Raw genomic sequence first — 13205 nt, 5'->3', positions numbered from 1 at the left:
CTAGAATTATGAAATGATTTCTATCAGGTGTTGAAAAAAGACAAATTAAAGAATGATGTATACACTTTGTAAAAGTGCAGAAATGTGTACTGAAGGAATGTGTAACCATCCTTCGGAATTCAGGCCATCATAATTCAAGAAACAATGGCGATAAAAAACAAGATACTTCAATTAGCAGCAAAAGGCCTTAACTTGAAAACCAACACATAGAATTACGAAACACTGAAGAGGAAGGTGAAGAATTAGTCAATAGCCAGCCAGCTGAAAGGGCAATAGAATAAAATATAGAGGAAAGTAAATTACAAATTTTGAAACGCAAGCATTTAGTTGTATTGTATTGTATTGTATTGAATTGTATGTGAACCGGGGACCTAGAAACGACGGAGAGGCTCCGTCCCCGCCGCAGCCGCAGTGGTCCACAACCCCACGACGACTACCGCAGTCCACTTCTCCCCTCCGCCGCCCCACACCGAAGCCAGGGTTATTGTGCGGTTCGGCCCCCTGTGGACCCCCCAGGGAACGTCTCGCACCAGACGAGTGTAACCCCTATGTTTGCGTGGTAGAGTAATGGTGGTGTACGCGTACGTGGAGAACTGGTTTGCGCAGCTATCGCCGACATAGTGTAACTGAGGCGGAATAAGGGGAACCAGCCTGCATTCGCCGAGGCAGATGGCAATCCGCCCAAAAACCATCCACAGACTGGCCGGCTCACCGGACCTCGACAGAAATCCGCCGGGCGGATTCGTGCCGGGGACCAGGCGCTCCTTCCCGCACGGAAAGCCCTGCGTCAGACCGCACGGCCAACCGGGCAGGCAATCATTTAGTTACTTACACTATTCTATCGATTTAACTAACGAAATTATTGAATTTATGATTTCAAATAGACCAACGAATATAGTCAGTCTGAAGACTGTATTTACCACAGGGCTTTATATAAAGACAACTTTTATAGAAAAAATTCAAATAGTGAAAAAGAAAAAAATAGGGCACAAAAAATTAAAAATATTCGAATTAATTTGTCTGAAGTGGCCAAATACCACGTTGTTTCAATATGCGTTCAGCTACATTAAATCGTCTCTATCTGCAAATTACACTGCAGAAATGAAATTAAGAATGTTTGAAGATAATCATATGCTACTGAATGCAGAAGATCCAAAGGGACATTTTTTAATATCCTGTACCCTGCGTGGTATACAGCCATTTTGGAACACAACTGAAGAGACGTGAAAAATGTATGAATGTGTTATAAACAATCTTAATTTTTTTTGCTGGTACTGTGTGTAGAAGATTAAAAATTGTTTATCTCATATGTATAAAAATGACATTCTCATGTAATTTTAAAAGGTGAATGGGAACAGTTTTTAATATTGTCAAGTAATGAAGGCAATCAATTTCATTTTCTTGTCTGAAATGTGTATAAATTTACTTAAGAAACTCTACAGAGAGGAAAGACAAAATAAAAATTTACTTTAAATTACGGATTGTGATGAGGTAATTAATAAGTTTTCAAACGACGAAGCAAGAAAAAAGTTTCTCTTTATATATATACAGGCTGTTTCTTTTAGGTGAAGACATTGAAATATCTCGAAAACCACTCATCGGATCAAAAATAGGTTTCGGAGGGGGACATCCAACTACGTCACACTCGACCTGTCACACTACCCCGTATGCGGGTGGCGGGGGCTAACTTTTAAATCTTCAATTGGAATCCGCGGATTTTTATTGTAGATTATGATTCTATGGGAAAATCTACATTCGTTTTGTCTGAAGCATTTGCTTAGTTTCGCCACAGATGGCGCTAGCTCAGCGAGAGGAGGCATGACGTGGGGAACGGTTACTCAGAGACGTCCACACGTCGCATCATGGATGGCCGCTCTAAAAAAATGGTTCAAATGGCTCTGAGCACTATGGGACTCAACTGCTGAGGTCATTAGTCCCCTAGAACTTAGAACTAGTTAAACCTAACTAACCTAAGGACATCACAAACATCCATGCCCGAGGCAGGATTCGAACCTGCGACCGTAGCGGTCTTGCGGTTCCAGACTGCAGCGCCTTTAACCGCACGGCCACTTCGGCCGGCGATGGCCGCTCTCCGAATAGCGTGACAGGCGTCGTGAATACGTTGTTGGAGTATTTGCACATCAGGAACTGGTTCAGCATACACAACGCTTTTCAGGTGCCCACAGAATAAAAATCCCGGGGGTTCTAGTCTGGTGATGTAGGAGGCCATGCTACAGGGCCTTCGCATCCAACTCAACGTCCAGGGAAAACGATGTTGAGGCATTGGCGAACTGTAATGCGTTGTGGAATAATAACGGTCCGAGTATGGGTCGCCAAGAACCCCTGCCCACATACTGATGCTGAACCGATGCTGATGAGACGCCTCAACCATTCTCCCGAGAATTGTCTGCAGTCCACAGATGACGATTATGCAGAATGATGATGCAAGTTGTGGTAAAGGTTGTCTCATCGCTAAAGATGACTGATGACAGAAATCTCATAGTTGTGACGCTCTGGTGCAGCAACCATAGACAAAATCTTTCCTGTAGAGAGAAATTTGGTGCCGATAATCCTTGCACTCATTGTAGGTTGTGACGCAGGATAACCGTATTTCAGTTGCCACTTGCCTGGAGCTTGTACTATAGCTCGTCCCAGTATCCAGTAGTACCCGGTCCTCCAAATCTGGTGTACGCATTGGCCGCCTCCTCCCTGAACTTTCGACTGTCTGAAAGGACCCATGTCACACAAACACGCCAAATGGACTTTAAATGTTGTGTGATGTGGTCGGTGTCTGTGGGGGTACTCGTTTTGGTATAGCTGTGTTGCCTCTCGACCGTTTCCATTTGATTGGCCGTACACAGACACCATCTCGGCTTGTTCCCGGTATGCTGCTTGCAGTACGCTAAGTCGATCACATAGCCTTCAACACACGAAGATCACACTGCGCGTCGCCAGAGGAATTTTCGTTCGTTAGCGCCATCTACCGTGACAACGATGCGTTTATGGGCACATGTTCACAGGACCTTTTGTCCTCCAGTTCTAGTTAGAAATCTGTCCGTGCAGTTTGTCCCTTTTATTACTGTTCACCTGCATATAGATATACTGTATAAAGGAGAAATGTAGTTAATAAAAATCTCGAAAATTTCTTGACCGATTTGCTTCGTATTTTTACGTAATACTCTAGTAAAAATTTGGGTGGATAGATACACAGATATGTATATAATAGGAAAAAACCGTTAGCAAAAATCCCCACCTCACCCCTGTTCCCCTGTTGGCAGGTCCCCGGACTCGCACACGCTGAGTGGACATTCGCGCGCCGGAGATCACCGCCATCAGTGGCTCGTGTGTGCCGTCGTGTTTAGTGTTCAGTGTTCACCGTCACACTCCATCGTTCACCAGTGCCATCGTCTTCTTAAGTGTTTGTGCGTCGTATCGACAGTTTGCAGTGTGGATTATCGTCGAGTGTGAACGGCTCCGTGTTTGTCCTTACGTGTCTACTGTTTTATTGCCCACCGTTCTGTAACTTATGTGTCTTCTCAGTGTTTTTTCTCATTTTGTATCCTATGGCTGAAGAGCAGCGTAGAATGCTGCTGACAGCCTGCCTGTTGTACAGGTTTAAAATAACAATAAAGAAAAAAAAATTAGCAAAAATCTCTGAAATTTCTTGACAGACTTATCTCATATCTTTACATGATACTTTAATAAACATTCAGGACATGTGCTATATATGTTTTTAAACAACAATGTCCAGGTTTTCTGTTAAAACCGACTATGAGTGCTATTGTGTGCTGTAAAGATGAGAGGTTTCGTTTTCTTTCTCGCAGTCAGTTTTAACGCCAACCATTAGCTTAATTATATCTCCCGTTTCCTTGTATAAAATATTTGCAACCACGTGCTATTTTGTTTTCTTCATCGTACCCCGTTTTCACAGGAAACTGGAAACCTCCAGAATGAGATTTTCACTCTGCAGCGGAGTGTGTTCTGATACGAAACTTCCTGGCAGATTAAAACTGTGTGCCCGACCGAGACTCGAACTCGGGACCTTTGCCTTTCGCGGGCAAGTGGCCTACCATCTGAGCTACCGAAGCACGACTCACGCCGCAGGAGAGCTTCTGTAAAGTTTGGACGGTAGGAGACGAGATACTGGCAGAACAGAAGCTGTGAGGACCGGGCGTGAGTCGTGCTTGGGTGGCTCAGTTGGTAGAGCACTTGCCCACGAAAGGCAAAGGTCCCGAGTTAGAGTCTCGGTCGGGCACACAGTCTTAATCTGCCAGGAAGTTTCAACTGGAAACCTACACTTACGGCTATCTGTTAAAACTATGCGAGATATTGCCGTTGAAGCTGCTATTCTGACGTTTCCAGCAGAAGGAGAGGTACCTCTCACATCCTAAGTAGCAGTGACTACATCCATGATCTACCCATTCATTTTGAGCTACTTCAGCTCCCATTCAAGGATTCGTTGACAGTAACGAGGCTCAATCAAGATTAGTGAGAGGGGCAGGACAGAAGGTGGATAAAGGGGGAGGGAGTAAATTAACAGAGAGAGTGGAAGAAAGAGGTGGGAGGACACAGAGAATGTGTGGTAGGAGGGAGATGGGTGGTAGAAGGATACGGACAGAGAGTGGAGCGAGGCGTACGAGGTGGGGGGAAAAGGTGATTAGAACGCATATCCAATTCCCATACGTACACTGCACAACAGAATTAAAGGATCACTTTTTCGAAATATCGTAACTGTCTTCCATTCCAACGAATAAAGTTGACAGTTGACTCAAATGTGCCTACTACTTTGCCCTGTAATGGTGCAAAAGCGGTGGGCCTTGGAAATAAATCTCGTATTCGGCGACCTTCAGACATGCGGAGAGAAGGCCAGAGGGTAGAAGTTAGTGTGAGGTGGTAAGTGGGATCGTGATGTCACATTGGTACCTGATTTCACAACAATTCTGCCCAACACCACCGTTGACGTGTCACACGAGGGGAAGGTTGTCACAAACCCACTCACCCACATTCGGCGACCTTCAGACATGCGGAGAGAAGGCCAGAGGGTAGAAGTTAGTGTGAGGTGGTAAGTGGGATCGTGATGTCACATTGGTACCTGATTTCACAACAATTCTGCCCAACACCACCGTTGACGTGTCACACGAGGGGAAGGTTGTCACAAACCCACTCACCCACATTCCACCTCTTCTTTTCACTCTTCTGCTATGAGGGTTAGAACCGCGACGCTCACGCGGTTTTCTTATTAGAGTGGTGGAAATAACAGGTTTCCTCTGTAAAGGAACACTTTTAAAATCCTTAATGTACGTAGGTGGGTGCCACCGACTGTTTTTCCGCACTGGGAGGTCTTAGAGAGACCCTTTGCCATTTTATTCTTCTATGTGTCAGTGTCGCACCTTTCCTTGGTGATGTCACAGGCAGCATAAAACAGGAGCACTGGAAAAGCATAAGGACCATTTGCTGCTTCAGACCGTTTTCAAATTTCGTCAGAAGATTTTGAAACGTCGCTACTGGGCCCAGCCTGTACACAAGAGCAAAAGTTGCGTTCGCGCTGCACTCCAAAGGGACACAGTCACGTTCGATGGGGATGCTGCCCCACAGTGTCTGTACAGAAGGGTTGAAACGACCGAGGGCGTCAGCAGTGTCAAAGGTTGCCAAGAAAATTTATGTTTTGCTCATCGCACTGTAAACTGTCGTTTTCGACCACGAAATGGAGGTGAATCAAAGTCCCAAGGAAATGTCTGGGTTTGCTGACGCATTTTATGTCCCCCCAAAAAAATGGTTCAAATGGCTCTGAGCACTATGGGACTCAACTGCTGTGGTCATAAGTCCCCTAGAACTTAGAACTACTTAAACCTAACTAACCTAAGGACAGCACACAACACCCAGCCATCACGAGGCAGAGAAAATCCCTGACACCGCCGGGAATCGAACCCGGGAACCCGGGCGTGGGAAGCGAGAACGCTACCGCACGACCACGAGATGCGGGCTATGTCCCCCCCCCCCCCCACCCGAAGGTCTTTACGTTTATATTATGAGCGGCTGTGTGTCTGAAATATTTTCGTCAGTCACTAATAAGAAAACCGGTGGGCTTCGCAATTCTGACCTCCATCGCAGACGAGTGAAAAGTATGGGTGAAATATGGGTAAGAGGGGCTGTGACAACCTTCCCATCGTGTTGTGCGTCCACGGTTGCGTTGGGCATAGTTGTTGTGGAATTTGGTGGCAATCTTACATCATTAGCCTACCTAACACGTCACATGAATTTCTAAGCTCTCACCTTGTTACGCGCCCGAGGGTCATATCACAGCAGTGATTCTGCGTGGCGCGGGGCACGGAAGTCCTCTATATGTCTCCGGAGGTATCTGGCAGCAGATGGCTACGCATAGGTCAAAAAATTCCAGTAAATTGCAGGCCCTCTGTTTGTGGGTACAGAGCCGGCCCCCAAAACGGTTCCAGAAGTTCTCCCTCGGCCTCAGATCATGCGAATTCGGTCGCCAAGACATCAACGTGAGTTAAATATTGTGCTCCTCAAACCACTGTAGCAAGATTCTGTCCTCGTGACACAGACAGTTATCTTGCTGGAAAGTAGCTTCTCTGTCGGGGAGGACGTCAAGCACGAAGTGATGCAGGAGGTAGTATGCGATGATGTTGACATAATCCAAAGCTGTTCTGCACCAGTGCTCTATGGGTGGGGTCCTCGATTAGTAATCAAAACGTCCTCGGCCCCGGATTCGAATCCTTCACTGCTTAAATTTTGAACAAAAATGATCAGCAATACGGCTGGAGACTTACTGCATATGAAGTCATTCTCATTCTGCCAACGGCCTTGTCAAAGAGGACGGAGCAGCGGACAGAGGTTCAGGGCTCTCTCTGGCCCTTAGGGTCAGAAACTGCTCCTAAAAGCAGAAGAATCCGCAATGATCAATGGCCTGAAGATATCGAAGGCGATGGAAACCGCTGCATTTAAGACGCACTGTGTATATACAGGACAAGTGGCGTATAGCTGAAAAACTGTCATGGTGATGTCTCCACTGGCAAAATTTTCCGGACTCTACTCCCATTCGGACCGCTAGGAGGGGACTGCCAACGAGGAGGTGACTATGAGAAAATGAGTGAATAATCAGCGAAAGGATAACATTCTACGAGTTGGGGCGTCGAATGCGACAGGGAAGCTAGAAAAAAGTGAAATGGGAGAAGATAAGGATTTCTGGTCAGATGAGTATAGGGTAATATCAACAGAAGTAGATAATGATATAACTGGAGTAGAACTCGTTATAAATAGGAAGGTGGGCCGGACAGTGAGTTACTGTGAAGAGTTTAGTGAGAGGGCTGCTCTATTCAGAATCGATTGCAAACCAACACCGACAACGATATTTCAGGTGCACATGCCGACGTCGCAGGCCGAAGATGAAAAGACAAAGAACTTTTATGGGGTTGATGGGCGGCTAGTTCCGTAGGTAACGGGGGATGGAAACGTAATAATTGGGGATTGGAATGCTGTTTTAGGGGTGGGAGTAGCAGAAAGAGTTACGGGAGAATATGGGCTTGTGAGGGGAGGAGAAAGACTAATTGAGTTTTGCTATTAATTTCACCTGGTAATAGCGAATACTCTGTTCAAGAATCACAAGAGGAGGAGGAGGTATACTTGGAAAAGGCCGGGAGATACACAAAGATTTTAGTTAGATTACATCATGGTCTGCCAGAAACTCCGAAATCAGGTACTGGATAGCAAGGCGTACCCAGGAGCAGATACAGACTAAGATCAAAATTTAGTAGTGATGAAGAGCTGGTTCAAATTTAAGAAACTAGTCAGAAAGAATCAGAGCGCAAAGAAGTGGGATACAGAAGTACTAAGGAAAGAGGAGATTCGCTTGAATTTCTGTGAGGCTATAAATACTACTATAAGGAATAGCTCAGTAGACAGTTCAGTTGAAGAGGAGTTGACATCTATGAAAAGGGTAAGCACAGAAGTTGGAAAGAAAAGACAGGTACAAAGCAGTTCGCTGCGGAGTATTGTGGCTGACGGATGAAATATTTCAGTTGATCGATGAAAGAAAGAAGTACACAAATGTTCAGAGAAATTCAGGCATACAGAAATACAAGTCACTTAAGAATGAACTAAACAGGGACTACAGGGCAGCTAAGGTGAAATAGCTGCAGAAAAATGTGAAAAAATCGAATAAGAAATGATGCTCGGAAGGACTAATTCAGCATACAGAAAAAGTCAAAAGAACCTTCGGTGAAATTAAAAGCAAAGTTGGTAACATTCAGAGTGCGATGAGAATCCCACTGTTAAATGCAGAGAAAAGAGTACAGTGAAGGCTTTTGTGAGGGAGAGGAGTTGTCCGATGATGTGGTACAAGAGGAAACAGAAGTGGGTGCAGAAAAGATAGGGGATCCAGTATTAGAATCAGAATGTAAAAGACATTTGGATGACTTAAGATCAAATAATGCTAAAGAATTTCTAAAATCATGGCGATGTGGCAATAAAGCGAGTATTCATGTTGATGTGCAGAATGTATGAGGCTGGCGATATACCATTTGACTTTCGGAAAACCATCATTCATACAGTTTCGAAGACTACAAGGGCAGGCAACTGCGAGAATCATCGCTCTGTCAGCTTAACAGCGCATGCAACCAAGTTTCTGACAAATATAACATACAGAAGAACGGGAAACAAAATTCAGGATCTGTTAGACGACGACCAGTTTGGCTTTGGGAAAGGTAGAGGCACCAAAGAGGCAGGTATGATGTGGATGACATTGGAAGCAAAGGCTGAGGAAAATTCAAGACACGTTCATAGGATCCGTCGATCTGGGTAAAGCGTTCGACAGTGACAAATGGTGCAGGATGTGCGAAATTTTGAGGAAAAAGGGGTAAGTTATAAGGAAGGCCTTTAATACACAATACGTACAAGAGCCAAGAGGGAACAATTAGACTAGGAGTGTATGAAGGAAGTGGTCAGATAAAAAAGGGTGTAAGACTGGGATGTGGCGTTCCGCTCCGATTGTTCAATCTACACACCGAAGAAGAAATGACGGAAATAAAAGAGAGGTTCAAGACCGTAATTAAAATTCAGGGTGAACTCATATCAGTGACATGATTCGGTTGCTATCCTCAGTGAAAGTGAAGAAGAATTACAGGAGCTACTGAATGGAACGAACAGACTAATCGTTACACAATATAGCCTGAGAATAAATCGAACAAAGGCGAAAGTAATGAGAAGTAACAGAAATGAGAATAGCGTGAAACTTAACATCAGGATTAGTGATCACGAAGTATATGAAGTTAAGGAATTCTGTTATCTAGGCAGCAAAATAACATACGACGAACGGAGCAAGGAGTACATAAAAAGAATGCCGGTCCTAGCGAGAAGGGCGTTCCTTGCCAAGAGAAGTGTACTAGAACCAAACAGAAGCCTTAATTTAAGGAATACATTTCTGAGAATATACATTCGGAGCACAGCATTGTATCTTAGCGAAATATTGACAATGGGGAAACCGGAAAAGAAGAGAATCGAAGCATTTGAGATGTGGTGCTACAGAAGACTGTTGAAAAGTAGGTGGACTGATGAGGTAAGGAATGAGGTTCTGCGCAGAATGGACGAGGAAAACACTGATGAGAAGGAGGGACAGGGTGGTAGGACATGTGGTAAGACATCAGGGAATAATTTCTGTGGTACTAGAGCCAAGTGTAGAGGGTCAAAACTGTAGCAAAGTAGAGATCGGAGTACATTCAGCAAATAATGAAGGACGTAGGTTGCAAGTGCCGTTCTGAGATGGAGAATAGGCTGACAACACAGGAGAGGAATTCTTGGCGGACAGCATCAAACCAGCCAGAAGACTGAAGGCTCAAGGGAAAAAGAAAAGAGAAATCTAAAGCTGTCCAAAGCTGTCATGGTGCCTCTGGTAGGTACCACATGTGCGACCGACACTAAAGCCCAGGTGAATGTCCCCCCATAAAATGACAGTGTGAGTACCGGTTTGCGTCCGTACTACGGTGTGCATATTTGGAGCAGCAGATTGCTTGGATGAGGGCGCATCAACACACGACCCTCGACCTGGCGTAACAAGAAACGTGATTCATCCGACCTGGCCACACGTTTCCAGTGACCCACGCTCCAGTCTCGAGAATCCCGTGCCCACCGCAATCGTAGGTGTTGACGTCGTTGAGTTTAAAAAATGGTTCAAATGGCTCTGAGCACTATGGGACTCAACTGCTGTGGTCATCAGTCCCCTAGAACTTAGAACTACTTAAACCTAACTAACCTAAGGACATCACACACATCCATGCCCGAGGCAGGATTCGAACCTGCGACCGTAGCAGTCGCACGGTTCCTGACTGCGCGCCTAGAACCGCGAGACCACCGCGGCCGGCGACGTTGAGTCGAAATGCGATCACGTAGATGATGTTTGGTTTGTGGGGCGCTCAACTGCGCGGCCATCAGCGCCCAGAGAGTGCATATTCACCGATGTGCGCAGAATAGTGTAATGCGAAACACTTATCTCTCAACAGCACTTTCAGATCTACCACGGATCTACGTCTACATACGTGTTCTGCAAGCCACACGGTGCATGGTAGAGGGCACATTGCGCCACTACTAGTCCTTTCCTTTCCTGTTCCCTTCACAAACGGAGCGAGGTAAAATGTCTATATTCCATCGTACAAGCCCTAATTTCTCTACTTAACTTAATGGTGTAACCTCCTCCTCACACCGGCCTATGTTCGATGAGCCATGACCCGCCATAAACTGCAGTGGAGACATCACTGTTGAAGAAGGGTTTAGTTGGAAGTCCTTTTATGTACGTTTCCCTTACATAACTTGAACACAGCATCTTCTAGCATAAACGTATCACAGTACAAAAAAGAACTGCATTTACCCTTAACTACATTCTATGGATAATTTACTTTTCATCCCACACGTCAGTCTTTTGTCTACAGTTCCGTTTCTACTGCAACGTTGCCACTCCGCTTCTGTGTAAACTTACAAAGGAATTTCCCATCACGTCTCCGTCTAATTTAGTGGTAAGAGGGCCCAGTGGACAGCCCGTCAAAAACCTGGACACAGATCAAGCGTGGAAACAGGAAGAAGCTGTACTCAACTGTGTAAAAGGAAGCAAAATACAAACAGTGAGCGGTGCAAGGACAACAAGTGCAACGTAGAGCATCTGGAAAGAGTAACAGCGTCGTGGTTAAGTGGATCGGTCAGAGACCTGGCTGTCCTCTGTAACAAAAAAAACTGAGCCACAGGATCAGCGATGAACTTGAACGCGTGTAATGTGACGTCCACCCCGATCACGTGCTACGACCAAACAGAAGGAAAAAAAATAGTGGTCACGGTGTTGGACTGCCACGCAGGCGAGCCGTGTTCAATACCCTCGCAGGTCAATTTTATTTTTCCGCAGTTCGCTGTATTCAGATTTGTGTCAATGTCGTGGTGTAACGACCGTTTCAAAGAGTGAGGTGTAAGGAAGGGACCTATAATGACAGTTGATTCAGCTCAACTACTCTATTAGCAGCCGAAAGGTTCGAATGGGAACCGCAAACGTTTGATGCCAAGGCGACAAGTCAACCGAACCGTCCACCTGAAAACACGTCTGGTGTATAATACGCGGAATTAGTGACAGTACATGTGTCATATGACAGGAATGTCTTACCAACGCACCTAATTTCTACGCCTGGTAAGTGAGTGACATATGCCTCCTTGCGCGACTTAGGTGTTCGTATGAGTGTGAATGTAATCACTCCCAAGGAAATGATGAAAACATAGTAGTTTGCCCCGTAAGCTGCAACAAATGAACAAACAGTTTCACAATCAAAGAGTTTATTTGTGCTCTGTCAAAACACATGTTTTCAATGTTTTTGAAGCTGCGTTTCATTTTGGAAGTTCTGGCTCTTGAATTCCTTTGTTGTAACATAGTTCATAGAGTTTTGAACACGGCTCGTCCACTTCACAGTCCAGCACCGTTACCAACTTTTTTTTTTAAATATATAAAAGGGATTCAAAAATAAGGAAGAGAAATTGCCACCACTACTTTTGCCCTAAATAAGAAAAAAAAGCACCACTTCAGGCGTTGGCTTCAATCTAATCCTAGTCCCAGTACGATTAACCTAGGGCTATGAGGAGGCGAGCAAGGATAAAGGAAAGGAAATCACAGGTGAGCGATGAAAATTAACCATAATCAGTTTTAATTTTATTTTTATTTATTTATTTATTTATATTTTTAATTTTAATTTGCTTATTTATTTTTATTTTTTGTATGTGAGCGCCTTGAGTAGCGCCTGCGTCGGCCAGCACGTCCAAACGTATCTTCTCGAGTGGGCGTAGATTCCGTTATCCCTTCTGTTCTGTTCGGGTGGATTCATTCAGATCATTTTTCAGCTTCTCACTGCTTTGACGTTCCAGCTGCGAGGCGGATCATTATAGGTGCTCGCTAAAAAGTTGGCGGTAAGTAAGTGTGCGCCATGAGGTACGGTCCTGTAGTGGACTCTGTAAACACGAGTACCGCGACGGGGAAGTAAACATCGCCTAGAGCGGAGCGCTGGCCTGGACATCAAAATGCATTAACATAGAGGTTCCGCAAGGTAGCATATTAGGACCAATACTGTTCCTGACATACATCAATGACTTTCCCAGTAGTGTTACTCATGGTGAAAAAATTCTCTTCGCTGATGGCAGCAATATTACAGTCACTGAGAAAACAAGAGAACTCCTTGCCGTGAAAGCAAATGAAACTCTCAAGGAAGTTTATGAGTGGTCAACAAGCAATGAAGTGACATTGAACATAAAGAAAACCTATGCCATGAATTTCAGTTTGAAGAGGAAAAATGACAATGTTAAATTAAATGTAGATGGCACCTCTATAGACTGTGTAACAAATGCAAAATTTCTAGGAATGAATATTGATTCTCAGTTGAAGTGGTGTGAACATACAAAGGTACTTGCAAACAGAGTGTCATCAGCATGTTATGCCCTTGGAATCCTATCATCAGTGTGTAATATGCAGTGTCTTTTCGTTACATATTATTCATATGTACCCTCAATTCTTAGCTATGGCATTCTTTTTTGGGGAACAAACGCACAAAATATGAACACAATTTTCAAATTCCAGAAAAGAGCCATAAGAATAATAACTAAATATACTAGTCGAACTCATTGTAAAGATCTGTTCAAAAGCCTGGGGATTTTCACTGTTCCATGTGAATACA

The 13205-nt window shown here is 44.6% G+C and overlaps 1 protein-coding gene across 1 annotated transcript in view; it reads right to left on the bottom strand.

Annotated features, from left to right (window-relative positions):
• Positions 1–13205, bottom strand: part of LOC126203009 (PI-PLC X domain-containing protein 1-like) — a 419285-nt gene that overhangs the window by 252057 nt on the left and 154023 nt on the right. The gene's annotated exons all lie outside the window — the stretch shown is intronic.

Source organism: Schistocerca nitens, chromosome 9 (genome assembly GCF_023898315.1).
Source record: "Schistocerca nitens isolate TAMUIC-IGC-003100 chromosome 9, iqSchNite1.1, whole genome shotgun sequence".
In the NCBI taxonomy this organism is placed as follows: domain Eukaryota; kingdom Metazoa; phylum Arthropoda; class Insecta; order Orthoptera; family Acrididae; genus Schistocerca; species Schistocerca nitens.
This window is presented reverse-complemented; position numbering and strand designations above follow the sequence as displayed.